The sequence below is a fragment of the Crocuta crocuta genome, unplaced genomic scaffold, assembly GCF_008692635.1.
Source record: "Crocuta crocuta isolate KB4526 unplaced genomic scaffold, BGI_CrCroc_1.0 scaffold352, whole genome shotgun sequence".
In the NCBI taxonomy this organism is placed as follows: domain Eukaryota; kingdom Metazoa; phylum Chordata; class Mammalia; order Carnivora; family Hyaenidae; genus Crocuta; species Crocuta crocuta.
In genome coordinates this window covers 3,923,605-3,930,727 of record NW_027532169.1, presented here as the reverse complement: position 1 = coordinate 3,930,727, position 7,123 = coordinate 3,923,605, and positions in this window count along the sequence as shown.

The window sequence follows — 7,123 nt, the reverse complement described above, 5'->3', positions numbered from 1 at the left end:
ATTTTGTCCGACCATGACATCCTTTACTGCGGATATCACCCTATCACCCAAAATTGCAGGAACAGGGTACATCGTGTGATGTTTATTTCATGGTAGCGATGGACGCAAGGATGAAGGCACTATTACTTGCGCATGAGTGTGTCCCTCACGAGTGTGAATCTGACCAGTGGGCAAAGATGAGCTGAATGTGAAAGCCCTCAGGTGACTGTGGGAGTCACACAAAAGCACTGCTGTCCACAACGAAATTAGAAAGGTCCCCAAACCTATGTCTCCAACTACCAAGAGATATTTCTTCTGACCCAGAACTAGAGTCCAGACCCACTCTGGGAAAGAAAGAGGGGTGGGGATGTTTGCTCCAGGGGGGGAAGAACTCAAGGTCCCCAGAACCTTCAGCCTTTATACAAAGCCACCTCTAAAATGGAGCCCATCGAATCTACACGCACGGGTTCAAACCTCAATGCTTCCATACCCTCCAAGTGGGGATTTGGATTGTAAAGTAACGAAATCTGCCAAATCTCCCTGCCAGGATGTCAGAGGTGAAAGGAAGAAAAAGGAAAGGGTCACCGGCCAAAGCAGACCTCAGGAATCTTCTTCCCAAGTCTCAGCCATCCCATCGGGGACATGGAAGGCGGTGTGTGTGGGGTGGGGGGGCTGACTCTTTGGGAGGGGGTATCCAGGAGGCCAAACGGGGTGGGCGGCAGGCGGGGCGGAAAGGAGCTGAGCAGGTAGAAGGTTATTACGGAATTGCTTCCATAAAACCTGAGGCTGTTGTAAAACCCTTGCTTTCCAAAGACTTTATTTCCTCTTTTCTCTCTAACATCCCCCCTTTTTTCTTTTTACAGCACTGTTCCTGGGAGGGGGTGGTCCAGAGATGCCGGGGATGGAAGACAGTCAGGATCCAGGCTCCGCTGGGTGGCTGGGCAGGTTTGTGAGAGGCCCAGAGAGAAGGAAGGTAAGGCGGAGAGGCACCCTCCACAACCTTCCCCCAGGCTGGAGGACAAGAACAAGTCAAGGAATCTTGGGGTTGGCCTTCGCTCACCAGGAGGGTGGATTGAAGGCTGCATTTCCTCCAGGGCTAGGGGTGGGTCTCCCAAGGGCCCTTCCACTCCTAGCAGATGCCCCTTATTCAGAGACACCCCCCTCCTCCGTGTCAGCTTGGCGCCAGAGCCCCATCCGGTCGGGCCTCTTTCCAGGCCCCTTTCCACATTTCCTTGCCTCAAGCAGAGGGGAAAAGTTTGGGAACAAAAGTTAGCTTATGCTTTGGACCGTCCCCTCCTTCCGCCAGTACTTCTAGTTATTCCTCTCCTGGGCAGAGAGCCAGCAGCCTGGAATGGGTTGGGGTCAAAGAGGGTATCACAGCTTTGCCCCCGTCCCCCTCCCCGCCCCCCCACTCCATCTCCTGTCAGACCACCAGTCTGGAATGAACTACCCGACAGCCTGGGCTCCCCATTTAGCCTGCAAATCAGGCCCCTCTCCCAGGGGGTGCCCTTTAGGACCTAGGTAAACCTGTAGCCCAGCACAAGACTCTATGGGGAAGTCTTGGCCACTCTGTGAGGCAGAGCTGAGGGGCTGGGAAAGGTAGGACTTCTTTTTTTGACCCACCTCTGCCCCACAAGGAGGCCCTAGGAAGGACCCTGGAGGCAGAGAGGCTGAGGCTACACGGGATCCTGACATTTCCCCTCGAGAATGGGACATACTGAGCCCTCTTCAAGGACCTGACGTTTCTTGTTGAAGTGGAGTCCTGTCCCACCCCTCCAAGGGTTGTACAGACCTCAAGGACCTCCCCCCCCTCCCCACCGTATCTCTTGAAAGCAAGCATTTGCCAAGTTGGAGAAGCTTGCTTTGGAAAGTCTAAATGTAGACAGGAGCCCAAGATCCCAAGGCAGGAAGCCTGAAGCCCCCAACTACCAGTTCTTTGGCTCTGCGGAACTGCCCAGCAGGGTGCCTCTGGAGAGTAGAATGTTCTCCATGCCTGCCTTCCCTCCCAACACACACTTTTAAAAGACAAGTGGAAAGACACCCTAGGACTTCCCAGATCTTTTCTCTGGGGGACATCTTTCCTGCTTCTGGGTGAGGGACCTCGAGCCTCTTCACCATTTGGCAAGAGTGATACGCTGGGCCTGACTTGGCTTCTCTGCCCAGCGCCCTGCCCCACCCCCCACCCCTGCACACTCCTCCAGCTAAGCGAGGAGCAGTAGCTGCCGTGAGTCGGGTGGTTTAATGTCGTTGTGTTCAGAAATCCAGGCCCAACAACATGAAACTACCTAATTCACTCAGCAGCTCCAGTTCACGCTCTGGGTCAAGGGCTCACTGAGGGCAGGCCCCCACAGCCATTTTTGTGGGCCCCAAACGGCTGGCCAACTCCCTTCATTTTCCTCCACCACTTTCCCAACAGAGCCCAGTTGCTAGTAAACAACGTATCTAAAGAACCGGACGTAGGACTTGAGGCCCAACTACTGACCAGCTTCGATTCCGGGAACTGTTGCTCTCTTCCAGGAGCCCTGGCGGAGGCGGACGGGGACCCTAGGCCCAGCCCCAGCCCTGGACAAGGCCTCACGGATACACCTGCCTGGTCACCACCTCTCAGCCTCCGCCTCTGCAACGGGAGGTCTCCACAGATAAGATTTCTCAACTTCAAACTGTCATGAAGGTGTGTCTACACTCCCCGTCGGGCTAGTGCCTATATTCCAAGGTCGCCCAGGGTAGCTCTGAGAGGCTGAAGCTTCAAGCCCTCCACCAGACCCCTGCTTTGAGACTGGAGTAGAGACGGGAGAGTTGGAGAGGAAGCAAGTGACCGCTGGAGACACACACGGAAAAGCACAGTGCGAGAAAAGGACCAGGAAGGCTAGGGAGCAAACGGACGAGTGTGACTGGCAGGCAGAGGGGGTTGACCTGGACAGTCGCGGCGAAACGTCCGGGGTAGGGGGATGGGGGGCCGCAGAGGCCGAGCTGTCCCAAGTAAGAGGATCCACTCCGAATTCACAAATGAAACCTGGAGGCTGAGGACTCCGATTGGGACGCAGAGAGNCGGAGGCGAGGGTCCGCGTGGCCACGTGTCCGGCGGGGAAAGTCCGAGGGAGCGGAGGAGTCTGCCCGGCCGCCCGCTCCCCCTCCCGGGTATAAATCTTGGGGACCGGAAATACAATAAAACTTCACCGTGTTGATGAACTTCAAATGGTTTACATCCCCTCCTGTCCTGAAAAGAAAGACGGCCGGGGGGGCGGGTTAAAAGGAAGGGGGAACAAATTTACGAGCCGCAGAAGCAGCCGCCTCGGCCCCTTTCTTTTCGTCCGAGCAGACCGTGTCCGCGTGGAGAGAAGCGGCCCCGGCCCCCGGGACTTTGCCTCGGCTGTCCCCGCCGCTGGGGACGCTTCTCTGCAGGAGTCGCGGGTGCGGCGACCGGCAATTCACCGGGCCGCACGCCCAGCCCCGGGCTCAGCGCACCCGGCCCTTCGCCCAAGCGGAGTTAGGCGCCCCTGTGCTTCCTCGCCGAAGCCCTGGCTGTGCCGGCCACGCCCGGTGGCCTCCGTTCGTTGCATCTTTCCGCTGAAAGCGGGTTTTTTGTTTTGTCTTTTCTCGACTCTAGCTGCCAGACCTTTGCCCTGCCCCACCCACTTATTGCCAGGTGCCTGCTCGTTGGGGAGAGAGGGTCAGAAGGCCTCCAGGGGCTGAGCCGGGCAGGCGCCCCCAAAGGGGAAACAGAGAGGCTGGTCTTGGCCAGAGTGGAGGTGACGGCTTCCCGAGTCGGGTCCAAACTGGCCTCTGCAGAGGGCTCTGCCACCGGCTCCCGTCTGGTTCCTTCAAAGCCTCCAAATCAAACAAAAACAGCCTCTACCTGAACCTCCACTGCCCTCTCCATCGCTCTTTTCTGCTCTGGACCTTTTGTTTTGTTTTGTTTTGACCAAACTTTGTGGAATCCGGATTCGGAATCGCTATGAGGTCGTTGTGAAGGAAAACCAAGGAAAATCTCTTTTCGCTGTGGGCTCCAGATCATTGGGAGTGAAGTTGTTGATTTCCCGTTCACTTTGTCTGCTCCAGGGGCCCCATCAGGTGCACTTCTGGGTGGGAGAGCAAAGGACTTCGGTCACGCCTCACAGTTATTCACCAAAAAATATCAAGGATCTAGGTCTAAGAGGCGCTGGAAGGCTAAGATGAGATCAGGCTGAGTCAGGGCTGGGGGACAGGACAGAGGCTCAGCGGCAGACCCGGGCTCGGGCTTGGGGCACGGGCAGCCCCTTCCGCCCACAGACACACACAGGTGCGCCCTGTGTGACCTGCGGGCGCCACGCCCATCCCCCTTCCACAAAAAGGGCCCAAAACATTACAAGGGCCTTCTTTTTAAAAGTGACTTTTAAAAAATGGGGACACCTGGTTGGCTCAGTCTGTACAGCAGGTGACTCTCGATCACAGGGTTGTGAGTTCAAGCCCCACATTGGGTGTAGAGATTATTTTAAAAAGAAAGAAGGAAGGAAGACAAGAAAGCAAGACAGCCAGAAAGAAAGAGGAAGAAAGAAAGAAATTTTTAAAAAATAAAGTTATAAACAAATGGAATGGGCAGGGAAAATACTATATGGTCTACAGTCTGCAAATTTTTGGAAAGGCTAACTCTGAGACACGCAGTTCTACTCTGCCCCGGCCAGTGGGGGATGGGAGCTGTGCCCTCCGGCTCCTTCCCTGCACCAAGGAGGAGGGAGGCGGGAGCTCATTCACAGCTGGAGGACAGGAAGTAGCTTGTTTCCGTGCCCATATTCATATTCCAGGATATGCATTAAGGAGGCCCCTCGGGCCCCCTCGTTATTACATGCCCGAACTCCCCCATTTTGCTCTTTATCATGCTATATTTTTAATAAAAATACTGTGATGGCAGCTACTGGCAGTCACCCCTGCTATGAGGATCTGCCTCCGGGAGCTGTTAGCGATGGGCGGAGGGCAGGACTGAGGAGCCAGCAGTTTCCACACCATTCAAGATGGTTATTATCCACTCCCGCGCCCCGCCCCCCCAACCTGCAGTGGGGGCAGGTTCGTGTGCTGGCTCCCTGCCCATGGCTGACTTGGGTCTCAGGATTCCCTGGGCCGAGGAAAGGGGATGGAACCATTTTAGACTCTTCAGCTCTGGAAAATCCGAAGAGGCCAGAGCCTTAGAGCAGACGTATCTGTGCACACACAAGTTTTGCGTATGGTTTTCAAGGGCTTTGTAAGCTTCCCCCACCCTCCATCCCTGGTACCCGGAACCCAGGCCACGGATCCCAGTTTAAAAAAGAAAACTCTCTGCGTGGGACTAGACTGACACCTCAAATACATTCCCATAGATGCCCACTAGCCTTCTCATTCCGAGGTTGCGGGCCCCAAAGGAGTCATCTTTCCATGCGCAACGCAGATACCCACCAACAGGGGCGCTGTTGCCGACAGGCACCCTCCTCAAGGCCACTCCTGCGTTCCTTGAGCTCATAATGGTCACTCGGTGAGTGTAGGCCATTTAGGCGGTGTTTGTTTTCACCCTCAAATGTCCAAATACTCTCCCCAACGCACGTCGATCTCCAAGTATTTCAGAAAATTGAAAATGTAGGTAGGAGTTAGGGGTAACTTTTCCCTATTCTTGTCCCTCCTTGAAGACAAAGTAGAGTTCTAGCATAACCGGAGGGCACTGGACATGGGATGTTGAGAGGAGGCAGTGTAGACACAGAGGCAGAACCCAGGATCCTCAAAGAAACCGAAATTGAGACCCCCTTCCATTTAGTGAGAGTTGCAAGGAGAATAAATATTTCTGGGCCTTCTTCCTCCGTCTCCCTTCCTAGGGTTCATTATGTTGGTGGGGTGGGTTTCCGAGCAGGCAGACGCGCCGGAAGCCGCATCCCTGAGACCCAGGCTGGCTTTTGTGCCCCCAATTTCTGGCCGCGGCTGCGGGAGCGGCTCCGCGGTGGCTGGGGCGCGAGGCTGAGGCCGCCGCCGGCCTCTAGGCGGCGCCCTGGCGTCGAGTCCTCACGCAGCTCTGTGTCCCGCGTTGGTGCGCAGGGGCCGGTTCCTGCAGACGCACTGCGCTGGGCCTGGAGCCGGCCGCCGGCGCGTCGCCTTTGGCGCCCTCTGCCAAGCAAGAGAAACACGATGAAACGAGTGAGGGCTGGGAAAGGAATCGGCAGCTACTCGTGGCTCCATCCGCTCCCCACCCCCTACCCTCACTCCCGACTCTAGGGAGCCTTCCACCGCCCGATCTCCTTTGATCTCCGCTCAAGGGCAGCGCCGGAAACCTTAACCCCTCCCTCCAACTTGCAAACGGAGACTCTGGGGCCCGAAGAAATGAAGTGGTCAGCCCAAGATGAGAGCAGCTATAAAAAGGCCTGGAGGACAAGTCCTTAACTCCAAATGAAATGCTCTTACCCCCAAATATGACGCCCCAGCAAAAATGTCTTTCTTGTTAGCAAAATTCATTTCCAGAAAGATAGCCTTTGGGGAGTTGTCTACGTTGGAAGTTTGGGGGTTTCTGGATTTAAGATTTGGCGGAGCACGTGAGGGAAGTGGAAGCAGATATAGGAGCCTCTCAGCTAGGATTGGGGGACGTCCCTTCCAGGACGTGGCCAGTTCAAAGATTATAAACTCCCCACATGTGTGTCGTCGAGGGCAAGTGCCCGAGGCCCCCAAAGGCCCGTGCGAAAACGACCCACTGGACGGGGACACTGTGAGGTTTGAATACTATTGTAAAAGAGGTCCTGATGACTAAGAGAAGGTGTCGGATACAGAACTGCCCCCATAAACCCAAAGGAGAAAGGCCTTTTGGGCAGGCAGGCAGGTCCCTCTCCTTGGCTCAAATGGCCGTCGGATCACAGGGAAAGGAAGCAAAATAACAGGTAGGGAAAAGGAAACCTTGCTCGGACATGGTCCCTTTGAGTCTAAGCTCAGAGACAACCCCCCCCCCGAACCCGAGCAGCACGGGGTAGGAGAAACTGGGGTCCCTCTTCCCCTCCTTCCAAGGCAGAAACGCCATTCACACTACGGGGCCCACTTGGAGACATCTCTCCAAAGTTACTCGTAGGGCACAGGTCCCAGAGAATCCCCTGCGGAAAAGGAAGGGAAGCAGAGAGGTTAGGGGGCTGCCGGGGCTGGGGCAGCAAAGAGCACGCGCCCACGG